Raw genomic sequence first — 16,107 nt, 5'->3', positions numbered from 1 at the left:
TGCTCAGCTCGGGCTGGTGAGGCTTCGGCATGGTCCCAGCTCACTGACCGGGTCACTGACCCTCGCTCCCGGCGGAGGAGGCTCCTCGGCCGCACCGAGCCTGTTTCTCCACTGGGAGCCGCCAGGCCTGTTCTGAGAGCTCAGAGCAGAGCCTCAGCCCTAACTCCAGAGTCAGATACCAAGCTGCTTATTATTTGAATTTAAATTAGCATAATGAGTTCAAGAGGCCCGATTACTCCAGACACAGAAAATGAAATTAGTGAGCACAGACCACTGCAACTGTCCGCCAGTTTCATCCTCCTGGCTGAGGAAGGTCAGGGAAGGGAGGGTGCCGGATCCCGGGGCTGGGTCTAAGCCCCCGGCTCTCACCACGGTCCGGGTTGGGGTGCGGGCAGGGACAGGACAGCAGAGGCTCAGGAGGGAGCCCCCACACGGCCTGCCGCCCCAAGAGAGGAAGATGGGCCGGGGCTGGGACCCGTTCACTCTCCCACGTCCCGCCAAAGACAGGAGGTGGAAGGTGGCGGGAACTGCGCCATGTGATGACGCCAGGTTCCCAGGTTCCAGCCCTGGCTTGGCCACTTACGAGCTATGTCACCTCATTCCGTAAAGACGACAAGCAAACAAGTCTGTGGAGCCCCCTCCTCTGACAGACTCTGCTGGCTTCCTTATGAGCATCGCCCACTCACTCTCTCCGTAAACCCCACATAATCACCCCTATCTCGAGGACGGTGGCAAGGATTAAACATGCTAACGTTTTCGAAAATGACCAGCCCGGTAACGGATGGAGGGAGACACACAATAATGTTCTTTACAGAGATGCAGTCACACTCATTCCTTTATTCCTTCCTTAACTTCCGCGCTCTCTTATTACAACAAAAAGGCCACAGAAAAAGAAATAAAAAATAAAATAAAATAAAAACGCCAGCCAGGGCGCCCGAGACTCCAACAGCAAACACCATTAGGCCATGGCTTTCGCGTCTCTATTAAAACACAGTGTCGCAGGCACTGTCCTGTGGGCATCGGGTATCCATCGACCCCCTCTACCAGGATTATTCATAGTTGTCCGAATGGAAACAGCAAGGCTGGCACGCAAGAGCCGAATGCATGGACTGTGGCCTATTCCTACCGTGGAATGCTCTCTCCCACGGCGGAGAGGGCGGGTTATGGCTGCCACAGGGAGGAGTCTACAGGCAGGACGCTGAGCCCAAGGCGACGGATTTCCCAGGATTCCCTTCGTCCCCAGTACCGACCGAGGCAAGACCACCTCGGGCAACGGAGAGGGGACACAGCCAGCCCCCGGTGACGGTGACATCTGGAGGGGCAGGAAGGGGTTCCTTCTTGATCTGGGAACACCAAGCATATTCACTGTGTGGGCAGGCATTGAGCTGTGCCTGTACAGCACGTGCATTTTTCTGTTTTATGAAATCTGGTTAAAACAAAAGTCTACTAGGCATCCCAGGGGGGTGCTCTGTAGACAGGAGTCTGGATCACGGTGAGGGTGGGAAGAGAGGAGGCAGGAGGGAGCTCTGGGGCCTGTTCCAAGGTCAGGAAGGGAAGAGCACCCCGCAGAGAAGCCAGAGAAGGGGGCCAGGTGATGCAGGTGGGAACCGGAGGCCATGAAAGCTTCCAGGAGCACGTGCTCCAGAGAAGACAGAGGATGTCCTTTGGGTCTGGCAACATGAAGGTCGCTAAGAGCATTTTGGAGGTGAAGAGGGGGACAAAAGCAGACTCCTGAGAAAAGGGAGGTGAAAGAAGGGGACAAGACCTAATGAATCCTGCCTAGCTTGCCAGGCTCAGTTCATGCCGCCGCCTCCAGGAAGCCTTCCCTATGGCCCTCTACCTCTCAAGGCCACTTCACTTTACAGTCATTTAAGCTGTCCCCACCATGTAAGCCTGAGCACCTCTCCGAGGCAGGACTGTCCTCTGTCACCCCCTGCATCCTGCCCCCCACCATGGGCACCTCAGAAATCTGAGCTCCTCTCTCCCTTCTCAGATCACGGGAGAAAATTCCAAGACTTCCCCAAACTTCGCTCTCCGTGCAGTGAACCATTGCTCCCCAACCAACAGTTGTGTGTGTAGTGCTGGGAGCAAATTATTAGTATAATGATGAGCACTAATACTGCATTAATGTGGTTGTTGGATTATTTGTATTGTCATAGTCATTAACTTGGTGATTACAATTTTTTTTCAATTTCAGCTAGCTCCTTGTGCATTCTGTCAAACCTTCCAGAAACAATGGAATCCAGAACCACATTTCATAACAGACTGAAGAGCCAATTCACAGAATTCATGGAAATCTGGCCTAAAGTGACCACCCTCCATCAGGAGAAAAAACAGAGAGCCAAGTATGGAGAGGTGAGGGCAGGGCAGGGCCAGCCTCCCCATCCTCTCGAGCCACACCCTCCCAGCCCTCTCAAGGCAAGAATGGGTGGGATTCATCTCTCTGGGCCTCGAGGGGCTCGGAGCAATGTCCTGTGTTCAGAATGGCAGACAAGCAGCACAGATCAGCAGGAAGCAATGGCCCAGCCCCTGAAGGCTCTTTTTCCAGGACACAGGAGGGACAGCCTAGCTGAGGGAGATCTCTCCGCAGCCCACATCATGACCACCTGCACTAGCCCAGGCTGCAGGGCTTGTGAAATGCCTGGGTTAATGGAATTCATCTGGCTTTTCATCGTTGGGCTTCACAATCTTTGTGCTAGGACTAAACACGAACAACTACATTGCTGATAGCTGAAACTGGCTTGCTGACTGCTAAAAGCCTCAAGAGATAGCATTTGAGGCTTTTGGCAGTTGACCCAACTCAGAAACCTCACTACAGTGCCAAGATCAGGGCACAGATTTGCTTACAGGGAAGACTCACATTAGCCAAGCTCACATGGCTGATGTATAACACCAGAAGCCATTTTCTTTTCTTTGACAATGAGCAAATGAGCTGTGACAAGGACTGGACTGTTTTCTCCCAGAGATGCAGTCTTGCTTTCATCCACCACTCTGGGTCTTTTCCTGCACAGGATCCCGGGGTCTTCGTGTCCCAGAGGGACCAGGCCTCTGAGTGGTTCTCCTCTCCTGATCCCTGCAGTGGTGAGGCTGTCCTGGCCCCCCACGCTACTGAAGCACAGACTCCACCTCCCATCACCGCAGCCAAGTCCACTGCCCATCTACTCTTGACTTCTAACTTCTCACCTTGGAGCTTTTGGGAAAACCCCAATACAGACAATGGGTTGAGCTCATAAAACTCTCCTCATTTCACTTTTGCTTTTTATTGAATGCCAGAGTTCAAAGCATTCCCATTCCCATGGTCAAAGCTCAATGATCTTGTTGAGGGAATGGATGAATGAACCTGCCTGGCTTTTGCCCCTCCATTTTAAGCACTTCCCCAGGAGGCAAACAGACCCTGGGGGGCGGGTGGTGACTGCTCAGGTGTGCCTAATCCAGGAAACACACCTGCCCCTCCCCACCCCACCTTGGACCCCAGGGCCAGCCTACCTTATCTTGGCTCACTGCAGTCACTCCCTTCCCATTAGGTCTTACAGGCCTGGGAGCTGTTCTCCCTCAGAGAAGACTGTGCATGTCTCTGTTGCATGACAAGCTGACTTGAAATTTCGCTTTGACAGTGGTAATATTTCCAAAGTCTAGAGGGGCTCCTTGGGGTGCCTTCAGGTTCTACCCCCAGACCCAAGCAGTCCCTGGCTGGAACTACCCAGTCCTTGAAAGACAGCATGGGGTGGGGCCTTTGGAGTCAGATGGCTCAGTTTAGAAGATAGCCTGTGTCATTTTGGACAAGTTGAACGGCCTCTCTGGGCTCAGCCTCCTTATCCCTAAAGCAGAGCTATGTTGTGAGAACCTGGTGGTGTAATGATACCTCTCTGGGGGCATGATGGGGGTCACATAGCCCTGGCTCAGCATCGCTCCTGCAGCGCGGGGGCCTCTGGCTCTGGGAGAGCTCTCTGCTCTGTCCTTGGGGAAACCCCACGTGCTGGAGAGGACTGGGAGGAAGAGGCTGGGCCCGACAGCTGACACACTAGTTCGGGCTGATTCCAGCCCGTGTCCTCTCCACTCCTCTGGAGATGCCTCGTAGCTGAGTGGCGGGATGGACAGAGGAACGGGTACCTTCCAGCTGCCGACCACAAACACAGACACGAGAGAACCTGGCAGAAGGTCTCACAGAGCCGGGCTGCAACTTAACATCTGACGCTCAGCTGTGCGAAATATTTAGCTTATTAACCTCAAATTTATTTTACCGTTTTCACAAGACTCTACCTCATTGGAGAGTACAAACTTGCCGACTTAAAGAAACCACATGGATGGAACGTTGTAGCTGGAACACAGCAGAGGAGCTGGAAACTTCTACTTCTCCCTTTTGAGGCCAACGCAAAGACAGTCGCATGCAAACAATGAACCATGACTCTTACCTCACACCGTATATGAAAAGTAACTAAAAAATGGCTCAAGAGCCTAGTTCATGGGCAAAGCTCCTAGAAGAAAACATGGGAGGAAACCCTCATGGTCTTACAGTCGGGAGGGGTCTCTCAGACCTGGCACACAAAAGCACTAATTATAGAAGGAAAACAAAACAGTACATTGGAATTCAGTGAAATTAAAAACCTTTGACTGTAAGATTTTCTATGGAGAAAATGAAGAGGAAAGGCGTAGACTGGAGAAAATATTTGTTAGATTTACAATCTAACAAAGGACTTGTATCCAGAATATACAAAAATCCTTACAATTCAACCTATTAAGACAAAGGATAGGTTGTGTGTGGGTTTGTTTTTGTTTCTGTTTTTGTTTTAAGTAGGTTCCTTGCCCAGTGTGGAGCCCAACATGGGGCTTAAACTCCCGACCCCGAGAGCAAGACCTGAGCTGAGATCAAGAGTTGGATGCTTAACCGACTGAGCCACCCAGGAGCCCCAAGACAAAGGATGGGAATAGACGGCCACCCAAAGATGTGTGCATGAGAAGTGAGCACATGCAAAGACACTCATTGTCATCATACATTAGTGAAAGGTAAATTAACTCCAGGGGCTACAGGACAACCCGCTGGGATGGTTAAAATGCAAAAGACAGGCCACATGAGGATGTGAAGCCGCTAGAGCTCTCCTGTCGCTTTTGCGTAGTCGTCAGCACGAACAAGCACCGTCACTTGGAAAATGGTTTGGGAATTTCTTCAAAAGTTAAACATACCCTTACTCTCTCACCAGCCCTTCTGCTCGTTGGTATTTACCCACAAGGAATGAAAGCAAACCCTAAAAGACTCCTACAGGAACATTCACAGTAGCTCCATTCATAAGAACCAGAAAGGGGAAGAACTCAAGTGTCCATCAGCAGCTGAATGGATACGTAAACATGGCACATTGGTGATATGGAATATTACACAGTGATAAAAAGGGACGGGCCCTGGTTTTACACGAGTGGTTGGATTTCAACATAATTCCAAGTGAACGAAGCCAGACAAAAGAGAAAATATGCTCTAAGACTCTATTTTATTTTAAAAGATTTTTTTATTTATTTGAGAGAGAGAGAGAGAGAGAGCACGTGAGCTGCGGAGAGGCTGACGCGGGATTTGATCTCAGCATGTCGAGATCATGACCTGAGTCAAAGGCAGACGCTCAGTCAACTGAGCCACCCTGGCGCCCGTATAAGATTCTAGTTAGATGAAATTCTAGCAAATGCAAACTAACCTACAGCAGCAGAAAGCAGGTGGCCCCGGGGACAGGGTGAGGGTAAGCAGGAGCCCAAGAGAGAAATCACAAAGGGGTGACAGCAAACCGGGAGTGACGGAGACGGGCATTAGCTTGACTGCTGGGATGGCTTCGTGGGCACGTACACATGTTAAAGCTTACTAAACAGCACAGTTAAACATGAACAGCTTATTGTGGGTCATTTATACTGTAATACAGCTGAAAAAAGGAAAAAGAAATCATTCCAGAAAAACAAGGAGAAAATCCCAATAAATTCCAAAAGGCAACAACAATGGAAAACATCCTAGAATTCCTGTGCAATTATATTAAGAATAAATGACACAATCTGCAGGAGAAAGGCTACTATCATAAAGGAAGAAAAGTCTTTAGCTCAGGAGTCAAAGCAGTCCAAACCCAAACCGCAGACGCTCTGGAAGTGATGATGAGGAAACCGCGCACGTGAGATTCTGCAGGGTTTAGCTCATCGAGTCCTCAGAGGAAAACCCACAGTCTTAAAAACTGACATTTAAATAAACAGAGCCCCCCCAAAAGAGGAAATCAATTAGGTGTCCTAAGTAGGAAGTCAGAAAAAGAACAAAACCAATCTAAGAAAAGTAGGACAGAGCACGCGTAAGGGTCAGAGGTAAGGGATGAGAAAGTCAGCCCCTGGGCATCTGCTCACTCTTCGGGTACACCCTCCCACAGCCCAGGCTCAAGGTGGGTGCCCCCCCCCGTCCTCCTCCCTCCCCTCTAGGCTCACCAGGCGCCGCCCCCGGGGCCTACTCCATCCCACCCCACCCCAGCTCTCCTGCCCTCCGAGCCTGGCCCACCTGGGGACGGGGGTGATGAGCTCACACCAGGGGACAGGGCGTGGGGGGATGACCACACACCTGGAGGCTCCTGGGGGTGGGGGGCTTGCACTCGGGGCTGCCAGACGCGGGCTACCAGGCCTGCTGAAGAGGGCCCCTCTCACACACCGGCTGAATGAGCGGAGGCTGGGAGCGAGGGCAGACACAAGGCCACTCACACCCCCGCCCAGACCAGTGGTCCCCAGTTAGCGGGAAGTGAGGATTGCCAGGGACCTGCAAACCTGCCAAGGCCCGAGCCCCTCCCCCAGGTACGTCTCTCAACTTTGGTCAGCTAGGGGCAAGGACCGGGAGCCACAGGGGAGAGGCGGCCCGGGATGCAGGAGGGAAGGTGGTTGTGGGGGCTGGTCCGGAGTTCAAACCCTGTCTCTGCCTCCTGCCAGCTGTGTGACCTCAGACCCACACCTTGACCTCCCTGAGTCTCCTCAAATACAAGAAGTCCACCTTTCCAGAAGGTAGGTGGGGCTCAGGGATAACATATGTGACCATTCAGCTCTTCCCGGGTACCTAGGAGAGTGACAAAGCGGCATTGTCATCACTGCCTACTGCCCCCTACCCCACCCCACCCCAGCTGCATTGATTCCTGCAGGTCAGCTGGGCTCCAGGATCACCTGCCACATCTGGGGATTCAAGTGTGAGCTATTGGGCAGGGGCGGGGGTGGGGGGGCTGGAGAGGCTGGCCGTGTAGACAAGGCTGCCTTGGATCCACAGTCCCAGCTTCCACGAGACTATTCTGGATCCAGTGCAGAATGCCTGGCTCCTGGCTCAATGGGCTTTGTCCCAAAGATGTAATTTCTATTTTGATTCCATGCGACATTTAATGAAATGACTTTCAGACACCACGCAGCATGTCTGAGTTATGAAAGCGCAGCTTCTGAATCCCCCCACAACACCACCACGGGCCCCTCTGGTTGCTTCAGGGGTGGCCCCACGTCTCCTGAAGGGGGTACGCTGAGCCCGTGGACTCGAGGTGCTGCTGCGCACAGCCCAGAGGGCCGGGGCCCGCCCCGATGGAAGCCTCCCGGTCCGCCCCAGACCTGGCACTGCCACCCCCGCTGTTTCCTGGCCGGACAGAGACAGCAGCAGCCTCTGCCCAGGCTTCCTCTCTCCCACCCAGCGCTGTTCACATCACACATCTAAAACATTCAGGGAGACGGGAAATCAATGCAGAGGGTTGCAAATGGCATTTTTAGAAAAACAAATGAAACAGAATAGAATAGAAAATTCTGGAATGCACTGCACATGGTTGGAGGGATTGTGTCCTGAAGTTCTGGGAGGGTGTACACAGGTCTCTGTAAAATGAAAGACTTGACATTACGCAGCTCTAATCCACTGTCTCCAACCTCTCAGAAATGCACATCTGATCTCCTTACTCCTCTGCTAAAACTCAGTGCAGGCTCAGGGACAGAGTTCAGATCCTTCAGTGTGACACTGAAAGTCCCCACAACCTGGTCCCTGTCCACCCTCACCCCTGACACACCCAGGAGAGAGCAGGACCAGCCGGGGCCTGCCGGTGCTCAGCTGGCCGGGAGGACTGGACAGCCGGACCGACGGAGCAGAGCGTGATGTCACGGGGCCTGTCTCCTAGGTAACCCCACGCCACCTGCTGACCTCCTCTGGGCCAGGATGACTTCCTAGAGTCTACAGAAGCGAAGGTATAAATATTTCTGGAAGCCTTCTGTTCAAAAGGATGTAGAAGCCCTGCAACTTCTCAATTAAAAATAATTTCTAAAAATAATTCCTCAATTAAAAATAGGAATTCCACCTACACGCCGGAACAGTTTGTCGGGGATCGCGGAGGGGCCAGAGTCATGAGGTCACTCACGTGCTTGGGGCTGAGGAAGCCACTGGGCTCAAAAGCTAAACACTGCAAGAAGGCAGGCAGCTGCGCACAGCTGGAACCACAGCCCCAAGGCCCCCAAATCTCTAGAATCACAGGGATGCCAAACGGTGCACCGCCAGCAGCTCTGGAAAGCTCATTTCCCATCACGTCACATAAACATCTGGACAAGCCCAGGTCCCAGGGAAAATTGAAAAAGAAATAAATTGTGCATTAGCAAGTAGATGCGAGACCTCCTCTCTGACCTTGGGAGCACCCTCAGAGATGCGCAGGGCGCCAGCTGCTGTCTCTGGCTTCTCTGAGTCCCCCGAAGGGAGCACAGCCCGCCCCAGAGCCAGGGACACAGGCAGAAGGAAGAGCCAGTGTGCCCTGAGGATTCTACCTTGGGTCCGGGTTCCGGGCCTAGAACATCTGAGGCTTGGGGTCACGGGACCGTCTCCAGAAGGCCCTGGGGCGGGGCGGCAGTGGCAGAACAGACAGAATTGTCAGTTAGCCTGACAGCCAGGGGACCAGAGGGGGAGCTGGGAGTGAACCCCGTGTGCCAACCACCCCCACAGGAGCCAGAGGCTCCGAAGCATCACTTCTTTTTTTGTTTTTTTTTAAAGATTTCATTTATTTGAAAAAGAGAGAAACAAAACACGCGTGCACAAGCAGGAGGGCGGGCAGAGGGAGAGAGAGAAACGGGCTCCCTGCTCAGCGGGGATGCCGGGCTCGATCCCAGGACCTCAAGATCATAACCTGAGTGGAAGACAGACGCTTAACTAAGCTCCCCAAGTGCCCCAAGAATTATCTTTTAATCCCCGCAGACAGCAGCTTCCCCGCCACATCCCACTCCCCACCAGGTCCGTCACTCACTTGCTCCTGCATTTGCTCATTCTTTCAACAAACATTTATGAAGAGAATCCAAAGGGCTGTGCCCGTGTCAGGGGCTGGCTGAAGATCCTGTGGGGACAGGAGACCCCGTCCCTGGCCTCAAGGGGCTTATAACCCGGGTGGGGGAGGGTCAGCAAAGAGGCAGACGAGTCCCAGTCTGCACAGCCGACTCTGAGCAGGTACTGCTACGGGCCCCGGGAGCACAGGGAGCACCCCGAGTCCAGCCCACTAGGGGGGTGGGGGGCAGGTAAAGCGGTCTCCAGGCTGAGAGCCGCAAGTGCAGAGGTGGACTGGCAGCAAGGTCAAGCAAGGGTGGGGAGCCGCGGACGTGGTGTGTCTGCAGCCGAGGCTCCAGGAGGGCTTGGGCACGGGCAGCAAGACGAAATCAGAGAGGCTGGGGCTGGGGTCCAGGGTGTCACCTCGAGGGGTGGGGGGGTGCCCTGAGGGCTTTAGCAACACAGTGGCCCCACCTGATATGTTTTCTGAAAGATCATTCTCAACGCAGTGCGGATAAGGGACTAGAGGAAGCTGGAGTGGGAGCAGGCAGCCTGACCACGAGTGTCGCCGAAACTCAGGCGAGGTGGCCCTGGGATGTGCAGGGGCACGGGGCTGCACTGGGGCCACGACAAGGAGTGAATCAGCGGGTGGTAGTGGGGCGGGGGTGTGGGTGAGGGAGAAGAGAGGTGCGAGGCGCCCCCTCCTGACCACACGTGGAACAGCAGAGACAAGGCCTGGATCTTGGACCCTACCTCCCAGAGACTGAGGTGCCATTCGCCCAAGAGACCACCAGCATATTTGGAGTGCAGTTTGGACCAGTGTCTGTGGGGCACCCAAGTGGAGATGTTTAGTTGAATGTTCAGTCTGGAACTCAGAACCTACACTGAGGAGAGCTGCAGTTCCCCAGACAGGGGTGAAGAGGCCCCAGGGGAAAACCTTGCAGGAGCAGAGGAGGGGGGCAGGGCAGACAGAGGGCAAAGACGCAACCATGGAGCCGGGACTGTGAGAACTGAAGGGGGGGCCACGGCCACAAGTGGCACGACGGACAGAAAGGTTCAGAGCCCAGAGTCAGCCTGCCCTGCTGCTCAGGCTCAAGTACCAGCTCCTCCCCTTAACGAGCTGTGTGGCCTGGGGCAAGCACTCAACCTCTCTGTGCCTTTCTTTGGTCCCTCAACTGTGAAGGGATACTGTGAGGGGTGAGTGAGTCAGTACATGAAAAGGCTTTAGAAGAGCATGTGGCGGGCACGGAAGGGAAGGTCTCAGGCTCTCAGGGACACATTAGTGGTGAGATGGGGAGGAAGCCGCATGGCGGGAACTAAGGTGTGAGGGGACACGCGTAGGGGATAATAGCTGCGGAGACGGAACGGGATGGGGAAAGGGTGTCACTTCCCTAGGATGAAACACAGGAAGGATAGAGAAGCCTAAATGTGGGGTCTGGAAACCCTCCGAGGGTCCCCCCCGCACCCGCGACCCCCGCCTGGTATGCTGGCAGGGTGGCTGACTGGTCGCAAACTCCAACCCCACCCTCCCTTCTCCCTTGTCCTCTCCCCCACATAAAACCGCTCAGGCCCAAACTGAGCTCATCCTTCCAGGACCCTTGGATGCTCTGACTCCCCTCTCACGCACAGGCAATCCGCAGTCCGATTCCACTGGCTATCTTTCCCACCAGGCAGAACTCGGCCTGCTTGTCACCTCCACTCCTCTCCCTCACCACCCCTGCAAGTCTCCACCACCTGTCCCCTGGACAGCAGCGACAGCCTCCGAGCGATGCTCCTGCATCCACTAGCCCGCGCTGACTGATACCTAACCGATGGAAACAAGAGCGCGCCTTTGAAAAGGTAAGGCTGGTCCCAAACTTCCCATGCTTCTCGGTCCACTCAGAATGAAATCCCAACCTAGGCCAACAAGGCCCCACAAGACCCACTGTGCACATGCGCACACACACGTGCGCGCACGCACACACATCCACTGATCAGACCCCACCCCCATGCCTCGCTCTGCTCTCACCAGACAAAAACAAACACGTCCCCGCCGCAGGGCCTTTGCACTTGCAACGCCAATGCCTAAAACAAGCTTTCCTCTGCCAACCATGTGGTTTGTCCCCACCAACTTCCTCTCCACTTCCTCAGAGCTCTTCTTCGACTACCCACATGAAAGAGCATGAGCTCTTTGCCCGCCGCCGCCTCCCTACTTCCGTCTCCTTCCCGACTTACCGCACACCAGTTAGCTGGCACGTTTCCAATGTCCCCCATCCGTGCACAATCTCCACGAGGGCCTGGGCTTCATCGGCTTTGTGCTTCATTGTCTCCCTGGCACCTGAACAGAGAAGACACATAGTAGGGCTCTCAGTAAACATGTATAAATTAATGGCCTCTCAACCCCACGCCTCGCCCCTCCTCCTGTTTTCTGTCTTGTGTGCACTACAGTTTCTAGCCCTGGAACAGCAGTCCCCCCCGCCCCTGCGCCCCTCCGCTCTTCCCTTCCCGACAAGAACAGGTAGGGGGTTCTTCCCCTGCTCTCTACCCCCTCCCTCCCCTCACCCCCTCCCTCCCACCTTACCTAATCACACCCTCCCCTGTGTGACCTTGGGACACAGGACCCTTAATCCCATGCTCTCCTGACTCCAAGACCAGGCGTAAGACAGCAGGCTCCCTTCATTCAGACACAAGCACATACCATGTATATTCTGAGAGCTGTGGCCTCTGTGGCATAACCAGGAATGCAAAAGGAGAAGATGGGTCCTGTCCACAGAGGCTGGCGGTCCTCCGGGGGAGGCCACACGAATAGAAGGGAGGTCACCCCAGCCCAGCCTCACACCTGAGGTCCTGGCTTTTGCCACCCACAGATTTAACCCCTGGCCTAGGAGACTGTCGCCCAGGAGACTGTCTCATAAGCAGCGGAGCGGGACTTAGCTGGGTTCACTGAGTTCCAAGGCCCAAGGTTTTTTTTTTTTTAAGATTTTATTTATTTGACAGAGAGAGAGATCACAAGTAAGCAGAGAGGCAGGCAGAGAGAGAGAGACGGAGAAGCAGGCTCCCTGCTGAGCAGAGAGCCCTGTGCAGAACTCGATCCCAGGACCCTGAGATCATGACCTGAGCCGAAGGCAGCGGCTTAACCCACTGAGCCACCCAGGCGCCCAGGCCCAAGGTTTTGTGAACTGAAAGGGGCTTCAGAACCGGCCCGCTGGCTGGCCATTTCGGACGGAAGCGAGTGGCTCCCCGGTTTCTGGAGAGCTCTCCGCCTCCCAAGCACCGTCCAGGGGCGCCTGCAGAGGAGTGGGCGCGTGCATGAATCACCGGCACAGCCCCGCGAGGGGCCGTGACGTCCGTGTGACTCAGCCTGCACGCTGCAGGGCACTTCCGGGGACAACTCCAGGGCCGGCCCGGCCCTCCAGGCACTGGGGGGCGGTGGGGGGGGGGCACCTGCCATCTGCCTGGGGAGCCGCTGCCGGAGTTGCCATAACCGCTCCTCAATATTTATTGCAGGAAAATTAAAACAGAAAAACAGAACAGAGAGAAAAACTGCTGTCACTCCTACCTCCCTGAGACAACTGTTTGCATGTCTCCATTTGCGAGGCCTCCTGGTTTTATCCGTATGTACGCGTATGTCAGGTCACCGTAAGCACGGGACGCAGAGAATTTACATTCTGCTGTTTTCGTTTACCGGTTTTCTGTGAGCTGCTCTCCATGTGGTTACATGACCTCCGTTTACTTACCACTTATTTATTTATTTATTTAAGATTTTATTTATTTATTTGAGAGACAGAGGTCCTGAGCACAAGCAAGGAGGAGAGGGAGAAACAGTCTCCCCACCAAGCAGGGAGCCCGATGCGGGGCTCGATCCCAGGACCCTGGGATCACAACCTGAGCCAAAGGCAGACGCTTAACAGACTGAGCCACCCAGACGCCCCTATTTACCGCGTACAATGGTGGGTTAGCATAGAGATAGGACATAACTCGCACACCCGTTCCCCTTCTGCTCGGCACTCAGATTATTTCCAGCTCTAACTCTAACTGGAGATGGAAAGCTGAGTCCCCTTTTAAAGATTTGAAAATGAGCATTGGTGGAGAACCTTCCACCTACAGAGGGCCCAGACAGAACAAGTCACAGCGCCTCGCATGCACCCTCCACACAGACACAAACAGAAACCCACAGACAGCCAGGGGTCCGCTCACCACCTGTCCCTGCCCCTACGCCCGGCTCCTAGCCCTTCCATGGCTCCCCACGGCTGCCAGGTCAAGTAGAGGCTCCTCAGCATGGCGTCCCAGGTCCTGCCCAACCACCCTTCCCAAGTCTCTGATTCCCACAGGCGACTCCTGCACCATTGTTCCCATCCCCAGGTACAGGCTGCCCTTGCTTGCCTCGGGGCTGTGCAATCACAGCTCAGCCCTCTTCCCCTACGTGTGCCTCACCCTCCAGGGTGCCCCTCCAGGGTGCCACTCGGTCTGAGAAACCATTCCTGCCTCCCCGGGGCCTGCCATCCTCCTCTGTACCCCACAGGGCCCAGGCTGACATCTCAGCCCTTAGCGCCCTGCACCCGTGGTGTGCTTGTAAATGCTTAACAACCAGCTCTCCAGAAAGCGACCCTGAATTTGGAGCACTTAGCAATTCCCACGGGGTAAATACTCCCACCAAAGCGGATGCCGGGCCACCAAATGCTGAGCGGCACACTGTTCTCCAGTTATTTCTACCGTGTAGACACGACAGGCATGAACGGCCTCGGGAGCGCAGATGATGCTCACGAATGGTAAGACGAGGTTTGAGTATTTCCCATATTTCTCTTTAATATAATGTATTTACTTTTAGACTTACATAACTTACTTCTTAATGATGGCTGTATTTAATAACCGGCTCACGGTTATGAGCTGAATCGTGTCCCTCTAAAATTCAAATACTCGGTCCCAACCTCCAACACTCAGAATGTGACAGGTTTGGGAGCTAAGGAGGTAATTAAAGTGGAGTAAACTCGTGCGGGTGGGCCCTGATCCAATCTGACGGGCCCTGATCCAATCTGACCCGTGTCCTTGTAAGAGACAGAAAGGCGGAGGGGTGACCCTGGAGACAGCAGCCCACAAGCCAAGCAGAGGCGCCTCAGGAGAAACCAACCCTGCCCGCACCTTGGTCTTGGATTTCCAGCCTGAAGAACTGAAGGGAAATATTTTTCTGTTGTTCAAGCTGCCCAGTCCGTGGTAGTTCCTCTGGTAATCCTAGCAAGATAATATGCTCCCAAAATTCCTAAAAATCTAGTAATTTGCTCTCCGGCCCGTGCTTCCTGGCGCCTGGTGGTTATTTATCGATCATCTACCACTGTCCCTTCTCCTGACTTGACAGGGGACCCTCCGGAGCAAGGTCACGTCTCACTTAGAAGTCACCAAACACCTTCTGGAAAGCTCCAAATAGGAAAATATTTTAGCTCTACCCAAATACAGCATGTCGCCCCATTTCCACTCCACATGTCAGCGTCAAAGCAGCCGGGATGGTGTGTGCACGAGTGTGCCTGTGTCCTGGGGAACCATCTGTGAGTGCGGAAATGTGGGTTCCTGTCATTTAAACATGTCACGAAATATTCTGTTGATGTATCTTTAAAAATTCTTAGCCAGAGTCCACACAAAAACAGGCGGTGGATCAGAAGTGGTTCCTAGACTTAGTTTTGTGAGCCGGGGTCTTCGGTCTGTCCCCTCCAGAGCCCCCGCCCCCCAGCACAGGGCCGGGCACAGGAGGAAGGAGGCAAAGTTAGTGTCTGATGATCTGGGGATGAAGAAACGGCCAGCCAGCCAGCTCACAGGCTCTCCAATTCAGCTAGCAAAGACAACTATCAGGCAATGTCATGAATCTTTTTCTAATGCAGAAATTTTTTCAAACATGCAAGGGAAAAAAAAAGCTTTCTGAAACATAAATCAAGCCTCTCCCTGCAAGGCAGAACCATCACCTCTGTGTTGCCTCTCACCTTCTAAATGATCTCTCAGAAATAAACATCTATCACTTCTCCCATTAATTTCTATTTGCTGAGCATCTCAAAAATGCCAAATCAAACCTATGGAGATAGAACTTCTGATCAGTGGTTGCCAGGGGCTGAGAAGGTGAGGGGGACAGGGAGGGCCTGCTGATGGGTGCGGGCTCTCTTTTTGAAGGCAGGAAAGTGTCCTAAAGTTGATTGTGGTGGTGGTTACACAATTCTGTGAATATATGAATATATAAAAGCCAATGAAACGTACACTCTGAATGGGAGACTTGGTCTGTAATTTTATCTCAATAAAGCTGTTTAAAATACACCAGGCATTTGTCACCTGATTCTTGCAACGACAATTTTTTTAAGCTTTAATTTTTTCAGTAATCTCTATACCCAGCGTCGGGCTCGAACCCACAGCCCTGAGATCACGTGTGGCAGACTGTACCAACTAAGCCAGCCTGTTCCCCTCATGGTGACAATTTCTAAGGTAGTCCTGTTGGCCACCGTCCCTTCACCAACAGAAACAAACGGGCCCTCTGTGGTGTGGAAATACAGCTCAGCAACGGGGAAACTGATCAGCCCAAGGGAGGCCAGGCCAGTCCCCCATAGGCACCTGTTTGCACACCTTCCAAAGCAAACATGTCCTGGGCCCCTACAGGGGAGGCTGCTCCCCCAAGTGGAGCGGAGGCCCAGTGCAAGCCCTCACACAGCACAGAGTCCCCCAGGCTCTTTCTGGAAACAGCTGGAACCTTCCTGTTTTCTCTTCAAGTTGTTATTGCCCCCAACCTCGTTACTAAGCCTGTGAGTCCAATTAGCTGCGTGATGCAGGACCCCCCCCCCTTCAGCCTTCATAGGGCAGTGTGGCCTCCGCAGGCAACGGTCTCATCTCGGGAGTCACACGCA

General features: G+C 53.8%; 1 protein-coding gene across 10 annotated transcripts in view; it reads right to left on the bottom strand.

Moving 5' to 3' along the window:
- The window catches only part of RRM2 (ribonucleotide reductase regulatory subunit M2), a 57,756-nt gene that overhangs the window by 28,411 nt on the left and 13,238 nt on the right, over positions 1–16,107 (bottom strand). For all 10 annotated transcript variants that reach the window (XR_014315588.1, XR_014315589.1, XR_014315590.1 and 7 more), the window contains exon 10: positions 11,468–11,570. The gene's annotated coding sequence lies outside the window, so the exon portion shown is untranslated. The remainder of the gene's footprint in view (positions 1–11,467; positions 11,571–16,107) is intronic.

The sequence above is a fragment of the Mustela nivalis genome (assembly GCF_964662115.1).
Source record: "Mustela nivalis genome assembly, chromosome: 8".
Taxonomy (NCBI): Eukaryota; Metazoa; Chordata; class Mammalia; order Carnivora; family Mustelidae; genus Mustela; species Mustela nivalis.
The sequence above is the reverse complement of the archived record's forward strand: the minus strand, read 5'-3'. Positions and strand labels throughout refer to the sequence as shown.